The sequence below is a fragment of the Prionailurus viverrinus genome, chromosome B4, assembly GCF_022837055.1.
Source record: "Prionailurus viverrinus isolate Anna chromosome B4, UM_Priviv_1.0, whole genome shotgun sequence".
In the NCBI taxonomy this organism is placed as follows: Eukaryota; Metazoa; Chordata; class Mammalia; order Carnivora; family Felidae; genus Prionailurus; species Prionailurus viverrinus.
In genome coordinates, this window is record NC_062567.1 from 112,828,793 (window position 1) to 112,840,541 (window position 11,749).

Here is an 11,749-nt window from a genome sequence, read left to right on the forward strand (position 1 = left end):
GGTGCTCTCAATGCTAGATTCTGATCTTATTTCTTAGTAGCAACTCAAGGCAAGGGGAAAAAGGAAAATGTTATTGACACTCACACTTGGCATTTCACCTCGTGGATTTCTCCACAGCCCTGGGATATTTGAGGGTGTTATTGAATCACATTTCTCTTCACCTCTGGATTCTGAACCAATGGAGAAACAATACACGAGAATCAAAGATCCCAGGAACGGCGTTCTTGCCGAGAAAGCTGGTTTGAAGACTTGGCTGGGATCCAAGGCCAAAAGAAAAGTCTTTTCTTCCCCCCAAGGATTGAAAGTATGCACCGGTCCCAGGGCGGGCAGCAGTGGGACCCTCAAACGCAGGACTCGGCAGAGCTGGGGTCGGGGTGCGGGGGGCAGTGAGGATAATGGGTGGTGCTCAGCAAGATCCACTTCATGTACCCTCCCCACTTTCCCAAGGAAGACAAGAAAGAAGGGTCCCAGCCCTGTGGGGAGGGGTCCTCTATTCTGTAGGGATCGTGAGGAGTGGGGCACACAAGCCTGCCTCCCAACAGACTGCTGAAGACAAAGAGAAAGGATCTTCTAATTTTGGAGGCGGTATAGAAACCCTGGAAGCCCCTGAGAATGAAAGCCAATCTGGACTTCTGAATCAACCACACCATCTCCATCTGTCAGCTGCCCCGGGTCTCCTTTTTTACACCAAGAAGCTGACTAGCTTCGTAACTCTTGGCTGAATAGCTGAGACACACAAGCGTCTACTGATCCAAATTGTCTCTGTCAGAGTCCTCCAGCCTGCGCCCGATGGCTGTTTGTCTGTGTCCCCTCTCCTGAAAGCATTATGCAGCCCTAAGTGGAGCTTGACATTTCCAAGTATTGCTTTTCCTGAATTTGCTGCATTTTCCCTTCTTGGGGTAATAGATGGGCTGCTCTGCTTTCCTTCGCTGCAGACACAGCTCTGTGGTCGCTGGAGCTCCAGAATGCATTAGCAGATTAGGCAGGGTGAAAATTACAACATCCTGGGCTCCACATGCTTTTCTGATTGGCGTGGTGTTTTCCAATCTGCTAGCATTTCACAAACAAAACATTATTTTAATTACTTTTGGCTATACTGGTGGGTCATATTTTTCTCTGCCTTTTTTCCTCCTTGGTCCCAAAACCCCTATGCCTGGTCACTGCACTGTCTCCTATAATGACACACTCTAGTTACAAGGAGCACCATAGGAGGCCAAGGACAGGGCCTTTCTGGTCCCATTCCCCGGACCTCGGGATCTTAAGAAACTGTTCTGGCCTAGCATTGCCCTGTGAGGTTGTTTGGGTGCCTGAGGTGTCAAAGATATCTAAAATGGGCTTGACTCACCAGTTTAGTTGATTTGATTTTCTACCCCCCATAAATGACCTTTTACTGAAAATGCTTGTGCATTTCAAACTGAACAGTTGCCCAGGCAGGGTGGAAGGTGCCAGGAGAAGCCACATAAGTGCAGGGGTTTAATGCGGTGGGTTCTGCCTTGTTGTGCAACTGCTGTCTTCTTGACAGGCCAGGCTGCTGCCGGGGAGTCAGAGAGGGCCAGATCACACAGGAGCCAACAAGAATTGTAGGCAAATATCCTTAGGCTGAATACTTGCGATGGTTATCTTGAATTTGTCTCCCTTCCAGAAACTCCACAAAACAAAGAAGGATTTTACATATATGTGATCTCTGCTTCACAGATTTTTTTTTCTTTTCTTCATTTTAATGAGGAAATGTCCTGTAAAGAGTCTCTAAAACACCCCCTTAGCCCACCCAAGTTCAGACCGTTCCCGTCTCTCACCTAGATTGACCTCAGTTCTCCCCTCTTGGCTCTTGACCTCCAGCCCTCCCTCCCACAGCTGCCAGCTTCAGTCTCCTAGTGCCCGGTTTTAATCATGTTTGTCTCCTGGTTAAAACTTGTCAGAGGCTCTCCTTCCTGCATGGAGTACAAGTGCCCCAGGGCTGGTCCAAGATCCCCCATGAAGCAGTGCGGACTTAACTTTCTGAGCTTCGCCTGCTCCCCAGCACTTACCCTCTGCACAGAGTTCACTCCGCATCTGCTCAATAAACACCTCTGCTGTGCCTGGACAGCCCCCAGCTCCTTCTTCTCTCAGAATCCTTCCCTCCGTTCTAGGCCAACCCTAAACGCCACCTTCTTCCAAAAACCTACCCTGTCCTTCTGGGCAGACATACTTTCTTTGGGTGTTGATGGGGAAACACCATTTTCCATTCTGTTCTCCATCCATTTGTGTGCTTGTCTCAGCCTTCTCTTTGAGGGCAGTTTCTCTGTTTATCTTGTATTCCCCTCAGCCCCGAGCACAGTGTCTTACACTTAGTAATGGCTCAATAAATGGTAATTGAATTGACTTGGAGTTGGAGTAGTCACTTTAGTAATCACGTGCACTGATCCACTATCTTCGCAAATATTTTGTACCCTACGTTCAGAAACGATATCCATTCAAAATGGCATCAAGGTGGGAGGCTTCTGCTCTCCAGTTTTTATTTTTTATTATTTTTTAATGTTTATTTATTTTTGAGAGAGACGGAGACAGAGACAGAGTCTCTGGGGGGAGAGGAGGGGCAGAGAGAGAGGGAGACACAGAATCCGAAGCAGGCTCCAGGCTCTGAGCTGTCAGCACAGAGCCCGACATGGGGCTCGAACTCACCAACTGTGAGATCATGACCTGACCCGAAGTCGGATGCTTCACCCACTGAGCCCCCCAGGTGCCCCAAGCCCTTCAATTTTTAGAACAGCTTCTGTTTCTTTCATCAGATTTTAGGAGGCATAGGGACATGTGGGGGCTGGGCGGTGGGGTGTGGAACAGAGCCTAGCAACTTAGTGGGGATTTCAAGGGCTCTGAAGTTAGGTTTGAATCCTTGTTCCATCGTTGGCCACTCGTGTCACCTTGAGGAAGTTCCTCATCTCTTTGAACCTCAGTTTCTCACCTCTAAATGGAGACAGAACTACCTATTTGATGTTTATTTGTGAGAATATTAAATTAGAAAGTTTCTATGAAGCACTCATTCAGTGCCCAGTGTATAGCAGGTATAAATCATAATTCTCATAATCATCCTTATCCTAGCAGAAAATAAATTTCTATAATCATCCTACACTACTCATATTTTACTCCAGAATCAATCGCTGAATCTTTTAACGGGTATATATCGGGTACCTAGATACTTACCCAGTATGCTACTGACTGTGGGGGCGAGTAGAGATGGAGATCCAGAAATCACATATGACAAGACTGTGATCTGTTTGAATGGACAGTATTGGCAATAAGAAGGTTTATTGACCTGTGGAATCAACAGGTTTTCAAATGCACGTTGAAACGTAAAGATTTACTTAAACCGAGGTGAGATGCGATATAATGTGACAATGAGAAGCCCCTGGGGTTCACTCCCTGCTGTCCTGACCCCCGTCAGCAGACGAGCATTTCTGTTGTCCTGGGGCTGCATGGGCCCCGCCCTCTGCAGGTGCCTAACCCTTCACACCCCCAACTCCTGTGCTTGGAAGTACCCCGAGCTTGGCTTAGCGCTCTTCTGTCATCACCTTGAAACTCTTCATGCTGTTCTAGCAGGCTGAACATCTACATGTTGTGCTGGGCCCCACAACTTACGCAGCCAGTCCTGCTTATAGGAATTGAGGGGTTATGCTGACTTCATTTTCTGCACATCATGTGCTCATAAATATTTCTGAAATGAGTGAATTTCACTTCCACAGTCATATGGGTGACCAATGCTCATACGTCTGCTTTTACCTAAAGTTTTACACTTGGAACTTACAAAGTTAGGTACATCCGTGCCTCAGACTTTGAATTTTGTCAATAGGACATTTACAATCTTCTACAAAACCTCCATGCAGAAGAAGCAAAGAGAGAAACCAGAAGAAGCTGGGTGACTTCTCCACCTCGGTGGTTAACACCTGAGCTCTTTTTATACATGTGGTATACATCCCATCACACTCCAACACACACACACACACACACCCCACTCATGGGCACACACACGTCTTTTCCTGAGATTGTTTTGGGACCAACTGTCACTCTGAAGTACACAAATTTATAGCACATATTTAGAAAGCAATTCAAGAACAATTTATGAAATCTGTTGGAATAATAGACAAGTAGAAGATATATTTGAAAAGACATTTCTTTGTTGTGGCAAAATACACATAACACAAATTTACCACGTTAGCCATTTTAAAGCTACGGCTTAGTGGCGTTAGGTACATTCACACCGTTATGCTACCAGTGCCACCATCCATCTCCAGGCCTTTCCACCACCCCCAACTCAACATCCAACAATAACCTCCTATTCCCCGCTGCCCCCCAGCCCCCAGTAACCACTGTCTACTTCCTGTCTCTATGAGTCTGACCACTCTGAGTACCTCGCATAAGTAGAATTGTGCAATATTTGTCCTCCTGTATCCATCTTGCTTTACCTAGCATGTCTTCGAAGTTTACCCACGTGGTAACACGTGTCAAAATTTCATTCTTTCTTTAAAATTTTTTATATGTTGATTTATCCTTGGGGAGGGGTGCAGAGAGAGAGGGAGAGAGAATTTGAAGCAGGCTCCTGGCCCTGAGCTGTCAGCACAGGGCTGGACGCGGGGCTCGAACTCACAAACCATGAGATCATGACCTGAGCCGAAGTCGGAGGCTTAACCGACTGAGCCACCCCGATGCCCCCAAATTTCATTCTCTTTAAAGGCTGAGTAATATTCCACTGAGAGTACATACCACATTTTCTTTACCCATTCATCTCTCAATGGACATTTGGGTTGTTTCAGGTATATTTTTTAAAAGAAAAAGTCATAATGTTCCCTGAGAGTTTTTAAATTTTACAACACGCAACATGAAGTTTTGATGATGGTGGTGGTGGCCAATTTGTCTCAGCACCAGTGAGCTAGCAGCCCTTCTTTCCCACACAGCCTGGGAGATCTTCTGTGATCACAAAGAGAAAGAAAGCTACCAGAAAGAAAGAGGAAAAGGTAACCTCTCTGGAGATAAACTTTTGGTCAAACCTGGGTTTATCAGCATTGTCTCAGAATGTCCATCAAATACCTACACTCCCAGCAGGAACACGAGCCTTAATAAAAGGACACAGATGCGTTCACCAATGACATTCATCAATGTCAGAGTGACAGTCTTATACACTGGAGGTCATTTCCACATAACCCAAGTGAGTCCCACCCAAATCATAGAATTAAGTTTGCCTTGAAGCTGACACGGGCAAGTGAGATATGGAGCCTCTCTCTCATCTAGGAAAATTGTTTTTTCATACCCAGAGCTTGTGGTATATGTGGGGTGGGGTACAGATTGCAAGAGTTGATGTAAATACTCACATCTGTGGCTTATCTGTTATGGAACATGCCAACCTTGTTACCCTATTAGATTTACCCAAGTCAATAAAAGGCCTCAACAAACCAAACAACAACCCAAACATTGAATAACAGTGTCTGCTGGAGTGTGGTGATAGCTCTCCTTCTTTTCTATGTCCCTTCATTTGTTACATACCCGTAGAGCACCTACTATTCATGTGCCAGGAACTCTTCCAGTCACTGTAGAAGTGAGCAAGATGGGGAAGGAGGTTGTACATGTATGAACAGTAAGCAAGCAAATAAACAGGATGACTTCAGAGCGTGTCATTCCTACTAGGGACCTACTTGGGGACAGGTGACAAGGAGTGGCTATGGGAAAGGAGAGTCACTGTTGACCAGGGCATCAGGGAAGGCTGTCCTTAAGAGGAGAGCCTGGAGCTGAGACCCAAGGCTAATAGGAGTAAGCCATAGAAGGAGCTGCAGGGAAGGCTTTCCAGGCAGAGGAAATTGCAAATGGTAAGGTCTACATGTAGAAAGAGTTCGGTGTGTTCGAGGAGTGGAAAGAAGGCAGACAACCATGGCAGGACACAATGGTGGAGGAAGGAGGACCATGCAGGCTCAGGGAAGGATTCCGACCAATTAAGGGAAGCTGGAGGTAGATGATGAGCAGGAAAATGACCGGAATTACTTGTTTAAAGGAGTGCTCGTGTTGTAGCTGCCGGGTTGAGAAGGCAGCGTGTGAGTCTCTGCTTTCCCCCTTCTTTCTTCTGGGAAGATCACAGGTTGCAGAAAGTTCAGCCTCGCCTCACCTTCACTCAGCAGGACCTCTGTCAAAGTCTCAAGCCAGATGCTCTGTCTACTGTAGCACGAGCCCCTCTGGAGGTGGCAGCCTGGGGGGACATCTGGATGCCTTTCTCAGGAGCTGCCCTGACTCATTGTTGGGTCTTTTGTCTTGAGTATTCTGTTGCTTCACACTTGCCTTGGATAAAAATGGGGAGGAAGTTTTTTGTCTCCGAAAGAGCTCCTGAGGGAAATGACATGAAGGCCAGAGACTAGAAGTGCTCAGAGGGAAAATCGTGGCTGGTGGCCCTTTCTAGATGAGTGCACACCCTGCACCAAGGAGCAAGCAAAGGCAGAGGGTCATTTCCCAGACTCCTGGCCTGCAGTAGGCAATGATACTTTGGGGTGAGGGTAGAGTCGGCTGGGAGGGTGAAGCTTCATTACTTCCTTTTTGAAAACTGGCCCTCCCTATTCCATGTTTTCAATAGATGACATTCATATCCAAGGATCAGAAGAGAAATCCAATTTGGAAGTAGAGAATGAGAACTCTGGGGGTGATACCTGAAGTCACAAAAGGGAATGCAGAATCTCAGGGCATGTATGTGGAATAACAAGGGAAGACCAAAACCTGGTCTCTAGAGACATCAACATTTCATAATGAGCAGAGAAAGAAGAAACACAGAAAAGGGGAAGAGAGGGCCAGGGGAATAGGCAATGACCAAGGAGAGTGACAGACTTTCAAGAAAGGGTGTGGCCAACAGTGCGAACCAGAAATCCAGGAGCCCCACTGCAAACGTGGCTGGTGGTTCAACCATTGGCTGGTACTCACTGTTACCCAGGCAACGGCATCCCGTTCTTTGAATAGATCTTGCTTTGTGTGTGGAGGTAAGGGGGTGGGGAGGAGGGAGAGGGAGATGTCAGAGGTATACGACACAGAACCGGCAAAGGTTTTCCAATGAAGATTGACCTCAGCAAAGTTCTGTAGAAATGGGCCAGTTGCCAAGATATTACAGAAGAACATATTCCAGACAGAGGAGGTGGAAGGGGAGCATCCTGGCAACTGCCAGTCACCTAGTATGCCTGGACTGTGGGGTGCGTGTGGGAAAGTCATGAGAGATAAGGTTACAGAAGACACCAGTGTGAGATGACAACAGGACTTCCAGTCTTATTAAAGAGTTTACATTTTCTTTCAAGGCAATAGGGATCCACCAAGACATTTTAAGCAGAGGGCTGTTATGATTAATTTTACATCTTAGACCGATCACCCTGGCAACAGAGAGAGGCTGTTGCATTCATTCAAGGTGAGAAATTACAAAAGCCTGTGAGGGTGAGGGTGCATTTGTGATATACTGGGGAAGAATTGTCAGGGCATTTTATACTTACTGGCAAAATTAGACATTGACACCCTAAGTCAGGCTCAATGACAAAGACTGCTAGTAACAGAATTTCCAGTAATTAGCTGGGCATGTGGCTCACCAAAATAAAAACTGCATCTCCCACCTTCCTTGTAACTTTAGGGGCCACGTGACTAAGTTCTGTCCGATAACTTAGAAGTATGTGAGTCTTAATCTGGGAACCTTCTCTGTACATTACCCACTACCCACCCTTTGCCCCTCTTCATTATCCTTTCCTCCTTCCTATTGAGAGTGATGACTGGAACTGGGGCAACCATCTTGGACCTTGAAAGGACCATGACCTTCAGAATAGAGGTCAAACATAGCAGAGAAACAAGACAGAAGGAGTCTCTGGGTCCTGGAGAGCTGCTTGGAGCAGAGCAGCCCTATTAACCTGGAGCACCTACCTGGAGCACCTACCTTTCATGGTAGAGATAAACTTTTTTAAAAATCTTATTTAAGACACTGTTATATTAGACCTCTTTTAACTAATAAAGCTCTCATTTTTAGCTGTTCATAAAATCCCAAATTCTGGGAGCCATTATTCTATACCACCTCTTACCTTTTAGCATATTCCCCCTTTTGTCTTCTAGTATCTTGTCTTTTTTTAAGTTTATTTATTTATTTATTGAGTGGGGGAAGGGGAAGAAAGAGAGAAAATCCCCAGCAGGCTTCCCTCTGCCAGCACAGAGCCTGGTGTGGGGCTTGATCCCACATATCGTGAGATCATGACCCAAGCCGAAACCAAGAGCCAGGCACTCAACTGACTAAGCCACCCAGGAGCCCCTCTAGTGTCTTTTTTTGATCCTTGGCATTGAACACACAGGCCCATACCTAGTAGGTGCTCAATAAACACTGAAAAGGAGGAGGAGGAGGAGGAGGAGGAGGAGGAGGAAGAGGAGGAAGAGGAGGATACGTATCCCGTATCCAGAGCTGTCTTCTTGTTTTCAGACCTTGTTAATCATCAGATGGGAAGAAATTTGCAATGTAAATTTCATCACGCAAAATAGTTAATGCCTTGCCAAGCTGCACCCTTCCCAGGAGTGTAAATGAGGAGGGAGGAGACTCCAGAAAGACTCTGACTCTGGTTACCTCACATGGGGACATGCAGCCTTGAAAACACTGACTCATCTGCTCCTGGGGCTTCCTGATTTGTAAGAGTTTGCAGCAGAAAGAGGAGGGAAGACAGCATCAGGGTAAACATGGAAAATACCTGTGGCTCAGATTCAGGAGAGCACTTCGTCTGACTCCACCTTCTCCCCAGAGCCTGTGCTGCTTCTTTGCGGTAAATATCTCAGTTATAACAAATTAATGTTTCCTACACTTATTTGTTCAATATGTCTCCTCTACCAGAGCCCTAGTTCCACCAAACTCAAGAACCAACCCTGCCTTCTTCACCCTGGTACCTGAAGCACAGAGGTGCTCAATAAAATACAGGTTGAGAAGGGGCGCCTGGGTGGCTCAGTCGGTTAAGCGTCATGAACTCACAGTTCGTGAATTCAAGCCCCGCTTCCGGTCTGGTGCTGACAGCTCAGAGCCCGGAACCTGCTTTGGATTCTGTGTCTCCCTCTCTTTCTGCCCCTCCCCCGCTCGTGCGCACTCACTCTCTCTCTCTCTCTCTCAAAAATAAAAATTAAAAAAAAAAAATACTGGTTAAAAATAAATGAATCAACCTTTTCGGGCAGAGAGGGAAGAGATTAACAAACAGAATCAGTCAAGCTGTACATGGGAAAAAAAACCCTTTGCAAGTTTGAAAGGAAATTACTGTATTGGTAGATAAGATTATTCTGTGGATGAGCCCAGGTAGGAGTCTGGATCCGGAGCCAACTTCTTTAGTTCAATTCCCATCCACCCAAGTAACCTCTCTTACCCAGTGCTCCAGGAAATGCGAATGATTTTCAATATTCACTTAAAATCAAATTGAACAGTAAGTCAACTGGGAGCAAGGGAACAGGCCAGTCAAAGGCTGTGCCCAAGGTCAGACAGAAATGAGTTTGAAATTATCGCCTGGGCCTGGGGTTGGGGGCCTGCCTGGACGAGGCAGGGCCCAGGGCTGAGGTGGGTGGGGAGAAGAGCCGGTCTGCCCCGAGGGGAGCGGGTACGGGGGAAGGGCGCCCCCTGCCGGGGGTGAAGGAAAAGGCATCCGCACGCGCGGCGAAGAGATTCGCCCCTCGGTCCCGAACCTCGGGAGTAAACGCCAACTTCTTCGAGCGAGAAAAGGTAGAGGGGACGAAAAACCGACTCAAACTCCTGCCGAAGAGACGTTCTTCACAAGCCTTTTTCGATCCTCCCCCTTACAGCCCCAAACTTCCCCCGCCTCAAGGGGAAGAACTGCGATTCATTGCAGATACTGATCGCCCGGGTCCCAGGAAGCTGGATGCTCCCCACTTCCCATCCCTCGAATCCAAAGAAAGAAGGGATCGCTTGGGACGATCCGCAAAGCCAGGTCTTAACGGACCCGCAGGACCCTCGTTTGACCACGACACCTTCCCCTTCCTGAGTTCCTAAGTACAGGAGCAGGATTCCTTGGGCTGGGTCTCCGTGTAGGAAGAGGGACTGAGTGCGGCCTGAGCGCCTGGCTCTTGATCTGGGGGCACACGGTGGGGCAGCCCCGGGATCGCCCAGGACACCCTTGAGGCTGAGAGTCGGGACCCCTGTGCCTCCAGGAGATGGCCCGAAGGCAGGGAGGGGCGCGCAGGGCCAATGTGGGGGCTGAAGCCCGGCTCTGTCCCCCGCCTCACAAGCCCCCCAATCTGGTCGCTCATCTACAAAATCCGGAGGCTGAACTGGATGGTGGCCCCAACCCTGGTAACTCCTGATCTGTTGTCCTTTTTTAGACCCAGACTGTGTCAGTGGGGGGAAGTTGGAGAACAGAGGACGATTTGGAGCGTGAGCTAGAAGAAAACAATGGGTGGGACCCACTGACCAGCTTCTTTCACAAGAAAGGCTTAGAGGGCCCTCGAAGGAACTGGTCTCTCTTTATTGAATCGGGAGTGACACCTAGTGGCTCATCCGCCTCACCGTCACCGTGGTGCTGGTTCTCTCTGGAGCACTTGCCAGGCCCTGGTAATCGTGGCTAAAAGCTTTGGAAGCACAGGCTAGCTACCGCTGACGTTTCTTGGGACTTCCCCGGGCTCCAATCAACATCCCTTTTCGTGCAGTATACGCAAATCTAATTTGAACGCTGTTCTTGGTCGAGCTGACTCGGGCGCATCACTCACCCACAGGCAGCAAGTAGGTAATGAGCTGGCTGCTGTTCTAGGTGCTGGGGCTACAAAGAGGGCTAAACCTTGGTCCCGGCCCTCAAGAAAGTCACAGCCCAGCGGGAAGGGGGCGGGGAATGGAGCTATAAAGAAATATTATACTACGTTGGGCAAATGTCAAGAGTGTTTTGTTGGAGGCGGTGGGGGTAACAGATGTGGGCCCTCTGCCTAGAGGCACTGAGGAAGACAATAATCCTTGAGCCAAATTTTGAAGATTAGATGGTGTGGTAGGTAGAAGTCTACAGTGACCCCAAGGTTCCCAGCCCCCCAGTGTACACACACCTTCTTCCAATTATCCAAACACTGATTTCGGTTCAGCTGCAAGAGGGTTTGCAAATGCAAGTAAAATCCCAAATCAGCTGACCTTAAAATCTGGAAATTTTGCTTGGTGGGCCTGACCTAATCAGGCAACTTTTAAAAGAGACTAGTCTTGTCCTGGCAGAGGAAATTTAAAGCATGAAAAGAACTTGTCATAGGTGAGATTCTCATCTGCTAGCTCTAGAGATGAAGGGGACTACATGGCAAAGAATGTGGGCAGCCTTTAGGAGCTGAGAACAGAGAAACTGCAGAGAAGAGAGAAACTGAATTTTGCCAATAACCAAGGAGCTCGGAAGAGAACCCGGAGCTTCATGTGAGAACACAGCCCCAGCTGATTTCAGCTTTGTGGGAACCTGAGCAAAGAACCAGCCATATTGTGTCTGGCTGCTAACGTCGTGGTAATTTGGTCTACAGCCATAGAACTTATACAAATGGCAATTTGAAAGAGGGGAACGGCATGGACAAAGGCTCCGAGGTATAAAGCAGCAGGTGCATTTGGAAAACTGAAGTCACTCAGGGTAGCTGAATGGGAAGCAAGGGAAGTGGTAAAATGTAATGCTGAGACCTTGGCTTTCGGTCAAATAAACCGTGCCCTTGGGCTAGTTAACCTAGTTCTCTGTGCCACCGTCTTCTCAAAAGTGACATGGGGCTCATACTAGTAGTTAAGACAAAGGGT

At 47.7% G+C, this 11,749-nt stretch overlaps 1 long non-coding RNA gene across 1 annotated transcript; it reads left to right on the forward strand.

Annotated features, from left to right (window-relative positions):
* Positions 1-6,732: 6,732 nt before the first annotated feature.
* On the forward strand, positions 6,733-7,920 carry LOC125169447 (uncharacterized). The gene is made up of 3 exons (XR_007153681.1): positions 6,733-6,983; positions 7,293-7,399; positions 7,746-7,920. It is a non-coding gene; the product is annotated as an uncharacterized LOC125169447 (long non-coding RNA).
* Positions 7,921-11,749: the final 3,829 nt, after the last annotated feature.